Here is a 10,469-nt window from a genome sequence, read left to right as displayed (position 1 = left end):
ACTGACATTGTCCAGACTTTTGACTGTCATGAGTTCTGTTATCTCTTCTTACCACCCAAGCTAAGGAATACTTCCCTTTTGGGTTTTCTTGTACCATTTCTTTCCTACTATCCAGGTCGTTCATTCTTCAGGTTCCCTTTCAGGCTCTTCTTTCTCATCTGTCAACTCTGAAATACTCAGCACTCTCCTCCTCTATCTACACTCAAGAGGATCTCAGGTACACCCATGCCATCACATACACTTATATGTAGATGACTCACAAATGAGAGTAAAGAAAGCAGGGGGAGATTAGTTCAACAACATTTTTATATCTTACAATGACATTCATTAAACAATCACATTGTGCCAGGCATGGGGATAAGAGCCTTCCTGGCATCATCTAATTAAATCCTCATAAAAATTCTATAGGATGACATATTATGCTATACTACACACTGGCATCACCAACTCAATGGACATGAGTCTGAGCAAGCTCTGGGAGATGGTGAAGGACAGGGAACTCTGGCGTGCTGTAGTCCGTGGGGTTGCAAAGAGTCGGACATGACTAGTGAATGAACAACAACACTATACTCTTTTTCTCTGTTGCCCTTCCATTTATACTAGAACACGATTCCTTCTCAGATAGATTGTTTCAGCAATTCTCCCCACCCATTACATTACCAATTTGAATCCCATGGATTCTTTCTAATACCAGTATGCTGTAGTTTCTCTAATCTTGAGAGAAGAATTCTCTTTCCACACATCCTTCCTCCTGGCACCTCATATCTCTGCCTTCTCTCAGCAAAGCTCTTCCAAAGAGTATTTCCATTTGCTATTTCCAATTCATTTCCCTTTTTCACTTGAACCCGCACCAGTCAGGTTTTCACCCCCACTATTTTGCTGAAACTACTTTTTTCAAGATCAGGGATTAAATTCAAGCTGCTAAATCCAATGGTCAATTGTTAGCCCTCATCTTATTTGAACTATAAGTACTAGTGTTTGAAGCTCATGGGCTTCTCTTGTGGCTCAGCAGTAAAGAATCCCCCCTGCAATGCAGGAGCCACAGGAGACATGTGTTCGATTCCTGGTTGGGGAAGATCCCCTGGAAGAGGGCATGGCAGCCCACTCCAGCATTCTTGTCTGGAGAATCCCATGGACAGAGGAGCCTGGCCGGCTATAGTCCATGGGGTTGCAAAGAGTCAGACATGGCTGAAGTGACTTAGCATGCACACATATGAAGCTCATTCCTCCCTCCATGTTGCAACACTCCCTTGGCTTCACTTTCAGTAGTTACCTTTTTGCTTATTATCTCACTGGCTTCTCCTCAATCCCATTTGCTGACTACTTTTCCTTTTCATGAACTCTAAAGGTGGTAGTAGCTAAGGGTCCAATTCAGTTCTTGGATATCTTTCTCTTTCCACATTTACTCATTAAATTGATGTATTAGTTTGTTAGAGCTGCTGTCACAAAGTGTCACAGACTAGGTGACTTGAACAACAGAAATTTGTGGTCTCACAATCCTGGCAGTTAGAAATCCACCCTGTCAGCAGGGTTGGTTCTTCCTGAGGGCTCTGAGGGCAAGATCTGTTCCAAGTCTCTCTCATGGACTTGTAGATGGTACCTTTATGTTTACATGGTGTTCTCCATGTGTGTGTGTCTCTGTGTGTGTGTGTTCAAATTTCTCCTTTTTCTAAGGAGAGCAGTCCTAATGGAATAGAGTCACTCAAATGACCTCATTTTAAATTAATTACCTCTGTAAATGCCCTATCTTCAAATAGGGTTACATTCTTAAGTACTGGAGGTTAGGATTTTAGCATAAGAATTTGGGGGGAGGGGACAGAATTCACCTGTTGCTTTCATTAAATAATTTGACTTTTAGTACCATCCTAGATTATGTTTCCACCTTGTGTCCCTGCCATGCATTCTATCTGCCTATTCTATCCTCTTGGATATCTAATAGATATCTCAGGTTTAATATGACTATATCAATCACTGTTCTCTGTATCCCACTTTCTGATGAAAATGCCTCCTCCTCCCTAGCCTTCTCCTCTTGTTCACTTTTCTCTCTTGATAGTCAACATCAAATCCCACAGCAAACACTGTCTGTCCCATAGTCAGAATCTATCCAGAGTCTGACCACTTCCCACTATATCTTCTGCTCCTAACCTTATCCAAATCACCATCTGCTTCCATCTCAATGACTGAAGAGAGCTTCTTTGTAGGTCTGTCCACTTCATCCCTCGCTCTCTATGGCGGAGTCTAACCAAAGAAGCCAAGGTTATTTCTTTAGATGTAAGTCGGATCATGTCAGTTTCCTGCTGTCACCCCTCTGCTGCCTTCCCGTAAGGGCTGACCAGATGCTCCATGATATTAGACCCCAGCTGCCCTTCTGACCCTATGTGCTGCCACACTTCCCCCTACTTGCTCTCCTCCAGCTACACAGATATTTTGCTGTTCCTCAAACAGGCAAGCTCTCACATTAAGACCTTTGTACTAGTCCTTGCCTCTGCCTGGAATGTTTTTCTCCCATTTGACAGCATAGTTTGGTCTGATATCTCCCTCAAATCTTTGCTCAAATACCACTTTCACAGTAAGACCTTTTCCGGTCTCCCTGTTTACAATTTCAAACCCTCTCCCACCTCCCTAGCACTTTCTATATCTCTGCCCTGCTTTTTTTCCCTACCACATGTACCATCATCTGATGAACAATATAATTTATTTTTATTGTCGGTTTCTATCTACAAAAACATCACTAAGTCCCTTTGCTTAGAGATTTATAGGTACAAATGTGCTTGATTTGAAGAAACCTAACTGGACTCACTTTTTCTTCAACCAACAGTCATTGCATACGTTGTTTTCTGTGCCAGACGTTGTGCTCAACAGCAGGGACACAAGGATGAGAACATTAAGAGCTTTGTCCTTGCCCTTGAGGAAATCATAGTCTAATCAGGGAGAAAGGAGTCTTAGTTTTCCCAGAGGGAGTGACACATGGCGGTGTGAGTGGCAAACACCACTGCTCTGAAAAGGCTGTTCATAACAAACCAGGAAATAATCAGTCACCAAGTCAAACCCAAATGTGCCCTTCCCTAAGGCTCCTCTGACTTTGGGGTTTTTCTGTATCTATAAAAATAGCAAATGGTCATCTTTACAACGTGTCTGATTTATATGCTTGTGAAGTCATAACTATGATTATTTATGCAAATGAAATTAATTGCAAACTTTATCAGAGTCTTTATTTAGTGTTTGGGGGACTAGGCCTCTGAACTACTATGGGCCTCCTCATTTTCAGTAGAATTCATGTCTAAGTTCAAGTGCAAGAAGAGAGCTGCTATCTGCTGTCAGACTTTTTTTTCTAAGCAATGTTTTTTTATTTCAAAGTGAATAATTTCTCCCAATGTATCTTCTTTGTGTGGTTTGGGAAAAAAAATCGGGTGCATGAACTTTTAATACATGGGAGTTTGAATTTGTATATAGCATAGTTGAAGAATCCCTGGACTGAGCCTTTGCCCGAGTATTGCAACTTATTGATTTTGTGATGTTGAACAGTTTTTTTTTTTTTTTTACTTGTATCTCAGTCTCCCCCTTTACTAAGCAAAGAACTGCACTCCTTGTTTCTGAAGGATACTTGCCATTCATAGAAACTGTGATTCTATTAGTATTTGGTATCCTTGCTTTTTCCAAATACTTGATCGACCTCTGCCTACATCCTTGATTAACTGAATTCTCACTGCATCCTGTGAATATAAAACCTAATTTCTTCCCTGTGGAAGCTACATACGCTATGTCAAAGTACAGCCAAATTTTACTTATATTTCTCTTATTTGTTACCTATCACATGAGATTTTAGAATTTCTCCTTATGAATGGGACTTTGTTTCCCTTGCTATTGTTTTTTAGAGTATTCATCAGGAATATAAAGGAATGGTAATATACAATTTTATATATTTAGTGCATTTGTTTCTTCCCTCATAAAACCCACAGGAAGTACATAGCATTTGGTAAAAGTGATTTACCAAATCACTTTTCTGGGTGTTTAATTCTATTCCATTGATCTGTATGTCTGTTTTTCTGCCCATACCATGCTGTTTTGAGTACTATAGTTTAGAGAGAATTCTTTAAAATCCTTTTAAATTTTTTTTTTAGAGAGGATTTTTTATAGGCACTTACTTAGCTCTAAACACAGTATTTACAAACATTAACCCACTTTTAATCCTCATTTATCCCCATGAGGAAACCAAAGCACCAAGGATTTAAGCAGTTTGTCCAAAGTCATGGAACTTTTAATGGGCAAAGCTAACACTTTGACTTAGGTAGTCGAGCTCAGGATTGCTTTTACCCCATACAGTAAACCAAGGAAAGTGCCTAAGTTAACACAGCCACTCCATTGGGGAGCCTGGATTTCTATCTTTCCTTTACCTAAGTATCTACCAATCTGCATAACTGAGTGTGTTCATACCTACATGTTGCCAGACTCCAAAGACACTATACGTTTGCTCTTCTGTGTCACCAAATGGCATAATCTTTCTGCATTTTGCAGTTCATGATAGGAAGTTAAATTCTATTTCTCATCTATTTATTTGAAGTAAAATCAGTTTATAATATTATACAAGACATAGTACTCAAAACAGCATGGTATGGGCAGAAAAAAGACATACAGATCAATGGAGTAGAATTAAACACCCAGAAATAACTCCCCCTACACATATTGACAATTAATATACAACAAAGGAGCAAAGAACATGAAATGGAGAAAGGATAGTATCTTCAATAAATGGTGTTGGGAAAAATGGACAACCACATGCAAAAGAATGAAGCTAGACCACTATCTTACACCATTTACAAAAATCTAAATGGATTAAATGCTTGAATATAGGACCTGAAACCATAAAACTCCTAGAAGAAAACATAGGAAATACACTCTTTGACACTGGTTCTAGCAAGATTTTCCTGCTATGTCTTCTCAGGAAGGAAAACAAAAGCAAAATAGACAAATAGGACTACATCAAATTAAGAAGTTTCTACACAGCAAAGGAACAAAATGAAAAGACAACCTACCAAACAGGAGATTATATTTGCAAATGATATATCTGACAAAAATACAAAGAACTCATACAACACAACAAAATAAAAACCAACTTGATTGAAAAATGGGTAAAGTAATTACATGTCTTATTTGGGAAAAAAAAATAATAGATATTTTTCCCAAATAAGACATGCAAATGGCCAACCAGCACATGAAAAGATGTTTAATATTACTGTTAGGGAAAGGCAAATCAATTCTGTTTCTCAATGATAGCCTTGTGAGCTGATATTGTGTTGGTTAATGTTTTGTTACAATTCTGCTAGTTCTGAAGGACTTTTAGTTTACCTTGATTTTCTCATCTATAAAATAATGAGGTGGAACAAAATCTATTGGTAAACTGGGGGCTTCCCTGGTGGCTCAGAGGTAAGGAATCTGCCTGCCAATGGAGGAGATGTAGGAGATGCGGGTTTGATCCCTGGGTCAGGGAGATCCTCTGGAGGAGGAAACGGCAACGCACTTCAGTATTCTTGTCTGAAAAATCCCATGGATAGAGGAACCTGGGGGGCTACAGTCCATAGGATTGCAAGGAGTCAGACACATCTGAGGGACTGAGCATGTAATAAATGGTGAGTGTCTTTAGGAACCCTTTGAGTTTCTAGATAATACTTCTTTGTAGGTAAATAGGTATCCACCATTGGGAAATTGATGGCAGATGTATACCATGAAATACTATACTATCATCACAAGAAATGAACTAAATGTATTATACTTACAGCAAAATGGATGGATATTAACACAGTATTAAAAAGAAAATATCAATAGTGTCTGATTATAATAGTAATATCATTTATGTAGATAAAACACACAAATACAAAATATCAGATCATATATTTACAAATACATATCTAAAGATATATATAAAAATGTTGAAGTGGATGTGTTACCTAATGCAAGTTCATGGGCCCGACTCACAGTGAGGCCAAACAAACCAAAGCATTGCAGTTTGGAGCAGAGAAAGGTTTATTGCAGGGCCATGCAAAGAGAATGGATGGCTTGTGCTCAAAAACCCTGAATTCTCCCATGTTTTTGGGGGAGAGGTTTTGAAAGGCCAGATTTGTGGTGAAAGCTGCAGGATGTGTGAATTGCTTCTGATTGGTTGGTGGTGAGGTAACAGGGGGATGTTCCAGGAAACTTGTGATCAGCCTCCACCTGGCTGGAGGCCTTAGTTCCGGCAGATCAACTCAGAGATACTGTTACATATATTCCTTGGGAAGGAACCAAGATGCTGCCCCAAGGCAGCACTATTGTTTCTTGATTCCTCCTTTGTTTCTGCATTCTTTCCCTTCCCTGATTCAGTTCAGTTGCTCAGTCGTGTCTGACTCTTTGTGAACCCATGAACTGCAGCACGCCAGGCTTCCCTGTCCATCTGCAACTCCCTGATGAGTTTGGGAGTTTGAGGAGCTTGCTCAAACTTATGTCCATTGAGTCAGTGATGCCATCCAACTGTCTCATCCCCTGTCATCCCCTTCTCCTTCTGCCTTCAATCTTTCCCAGCATCAGGGTCTTTTTCAAGGAGTCAGTTCCTCACATCTGGTGGCCACAGTATAGGAGTTTCAGCTTCAGGATCAATCCTTCCAATGAATATTCAGGACTGATTTCCTTTAGGATGGACTGGTTGGATCTCCTTGCAGTCTAAGGGACTCTCAAGAGTCTTCTCCTATACCACAGTTCAAAAGCATCAATTCTTCGGTGCTCAGCTGTCTTTATAGTCCAACTCTCACATCCATACATGACTACTGGAACAACCATAGCTTTGACTAGACAGAGCTTTGTTGGCAAAGTAATGTCTCTGTTTTTTAATATGCTGTCTAGGTTGGTCATTACTTTCCTTCCAAGGAGCAAGTGTCTTTTAATTTTATGGTTGCAGTCATCGTCCGCAGTGATTTTGGAGCCCCCAAAAATAAAGTCTGCCACTGTTTCCACTGTTTCCCCATCTAATTGCCATGAAGTGATGGGACCAGATGCCATGATCTTAGTTTTCTGAATGTTGAGTTTTAAGCTAACTTTTTCACTCTCTTCTTTCACTTTCATTAAGAGGCTCTTTAGTTCTTCGCTTTCTGCCATAAGGGTGATGTCATCTGCATATCTGAGATTATTGATATTTCTCCCAGCAATCTTGATTCCAGCTTGTGCTTCATCCAGTCCAGCATTTCTCATGATGTACTCTGTATATAAGTTAAATAAGCAGGGTGACAAAATACAACCTCGATGTACTCCTTTCCCGATTTAGAACCAATCTGTTGTTCCATGTCCAGTTCTAAATGTTGCTTCTTGACCTGCATACAGATTTCTCAAGAGGCAGGTCAGGTGGTCTGGTATTCCCACCTCTTGAAGAATTTTCGTTTGTTGTGATCCATACAGTCAAATGCTTTGGCATAGTCAATAAAGCAGAAGTAAATGTTTTTCTGGAACTCTCTTGCTTTTTCAATGATCCAACAGATATTGGCAATTTGATATCTGGTTCCTCTGCCTTTTCTAAAACCAGCTTGAACGTCTGGAAGTTCACGGTTCACGTACTGTTGAAGCCTGGCTTGGAGAAGTTTAAGCGTTACTTTGCTAGTGTGTGAGATGAGTGCAATTGTGCAGTAGTTTGAGCATTCTTTGGGATTGTCTTTCTTTGGGATTGGAATGAAAACTGACCTTTTCCATTCCTGTGGGCACTGCTGAGTTTTCCAAACTTGCTGACATATTGAATGCAGCACTTTCACAGCATTGTCTTTTAGGATTTGAAATAGCTCAACTGGAATTCCATCACCTCCACTAGCTTTGTCCGTAGTGATTCTTCCTAAGCCCCACTTGACTTCACATTCCAGGGTGTCTGGGTCTAGCTGAGTGTGAGTGATCACACCATCATGATTATCTGGGTCATGAAGATCTTTTTTGTATAGTTCTTCTGTGTATTCCTGCCACCTGTTCTTAATATCTTCTGCTTCTGTTAGGTCCATACCATTTCTGTCATTTATTGTGCCCATCGTTGCATGAAATGTTTCCTTGGTGTCTCTACTTTTCTTGAAGAGATCTCTAGTCTTTCCCATTCTATTGTTTTCCTCTATTTCTTTGCATTGATCACTGAGGAAGGCTTTCTTATCTCTCCTCGCTCTTCTTTGGAACTCTGCATTCAAATCGGTATACCTTTCCTTTTCTCGTTTGCCTTTAGCTTCTCTTCTTTTCACAGCTATTCGAAGGCCTCCTCATAAAACCATTTTGCCTTTTTGCATTTCTTTTTCTTGCAGATGATCTTGATCCCTGCCTCCTGTACAATGTCAGGAACCTCCGTCCATAGTTCTTCAGGCACTCTGTCTATAAGATCTAGTCCCTTAAATCTATTTCTCACTTCCACTGTATAGTTGTAAGGGATTTGATTTAGGTCATACCTGAATGGTCTAGTGGTTTTCCCTACTTTCTTCAATTTCAGTCTGAATTTGGCAATAAGGAGTTCATGATCTGAGCAAAAGTTAGCTCCCGGTCTTGTTTTTGCTGACTGTATAGAGCTTCTCCATCTTTGGCTGCAAAGAATATGATGAATCTGATATCAGTATTGACCATCTGGTGATGTCCATGTGTAGAGTCTTCTCTTGTGTTTTTGGAAGTGGATGTTTGCTATGATCAGTGCGTTCTCTTGGCAAAACTCTATTAGCCTTTGCCCTGCTTTATTCTATACTCCCTGATTAGCAACTGTTTGAATCTGCCCTCTGGGACCCAGGGAATGTCTAGGAAGCTGAATGACGCCTATTTCCTATAAAAAGGAATTGGGAATACAGATAGGATTTGTACCCAGGAGGGTCCCAAGGGTCCTCCTCAGTTTCAGAGTTATTCTAGAAAGATAAGCTAGTATTATAAATTTTGCTCATGACTGAAAATGCATGATTGTGAAATACAGATGACTTTTGCAGGGTGTTGAGGATATGTTGGAACTGACAACTTGTGTGGCTTCTTTGGAGCTTCTTTTTCCTCACCTGAAATGAGGAACATGAACTAAATCATCCTAAGGAACTTTCTGACTCTAATGCTCTTTGGTTAGTCATATCCAGGAAAGTCAGAAAAGGGAGTTGTTACTTTGCTATATTCCAAGGGAGTGATTATATGAAAGTGGCACTTGTTTTGGAATAATTTATGTTAGAAATGCACTTAGAGTTTGTACAATTCTATTAAAAGCTGTTAATGGAATTATTATTCTGATAATAAGCTGTTATTAGTTCTCAGTATTAATGATATTCATTGCTACACAAGATTAATCCAGTACTAAAATTTAAGCTCTCATTTTGAATATAAGGGCCGTTTTCAATGTGATAAGAATGCAGTGATTAAGAATAACATTGTAAGAAAAGATATCTTTTTAGAATGGAAGAAAGTGTGCTTGTGTGTTTTTTCAAAACACTGAAGAAAAACAATTTTGCTTTGTCCTTTAATCAGAAACTTTTAATAAGCAATCTTAACTTGCTCAATGAACTAGAATCTGAGCTTTTGTAATCAGTTCCTTGGTTAAACCAGACAAATTATAATTGATTACTTCTATAACTTGTTTAAATTTTGCTGTTGTCTTTATTCATCACTGATTTATCATTTGCAGTCTAAGTACTGAGTTTGAAGTGTGATGTTCTTTTATTAAAATACTAATTTCTTACTTTTGTTAAAAACTCAAATGTTTTCTGGCACATCATCTTTGTCCCTTCACTGTTGAACATGGCTGCTCTGGCAGTTCTTGGCAAGCCTGCTCTACCACATGTGACCTGTACTGAAGTGCTTTTCCTGGAATGTATCATTCATTAATACCATTATCATTAGGGTGAGTTTGGTGAAGGTGGGGGAGTTAAAGAGAGTTGGTGGTATTTTACAGGCTGTACCATTGCTTCATCATCAGTTTGATTAGGACTTGAACATTTCATTTATTTTGGTACCTCAACAATTATATGTTAAGGTTTATAAATATCCATTGTGCTTTCAAAAAATCTGTACTAATAATACCAATTAACTATATTTCATATATTTTTTTAATACAAATAGATTTCAAATATGTTATCTCATTGAATTTCAAATACAGTATCTCACTGAATCTTCATAAGAGCCCTACAAATTGCTTGCTTTGTATTACAGCTGTAGACAGTAAGTCTCAGAACCAAGAGTGCACTGCTAGAAAATGGCAGTCTCAGCTTGCTTACTGCAAGGCACACCTTTCATACCACGTTACCCCCACATGGGCAGAGGGCAGTGGTGAGTTTTAGGACTGTCCATTCATTAATCTCTTTCTTCTTGGTAAAAAATCAACTGACTCAAGACTTTTCTAAACAGGTTCACTTTGCATTTAGCTCTCTCTTTAAAAATGTTCACAAGGTTATTTAACTTTTTAATGTTGCATGGCATTTTAGCTTCATAAAAATGACTTCAATCTCATTTAAAGACTCCTGAGC

This window comes from Cervus elaphus, chromosome X (genome assembly GCF_910594005.1).
Source record: "Cervus elaphus chromosome X, mCerEla1.1, whole genome shotgun sequence".
In the NCBI taxonomy this organism is placed as follows: Eukaryota; Metazoa; Chordata; class Mammalia; order Artiodactyla; family Cervidae; genus Cervus; species Cervus elaphus.
The sequence above is the reverse complement of the archived record's forward strand: the minus strand, read 5'-3'. Positions refer to the sequence as shown.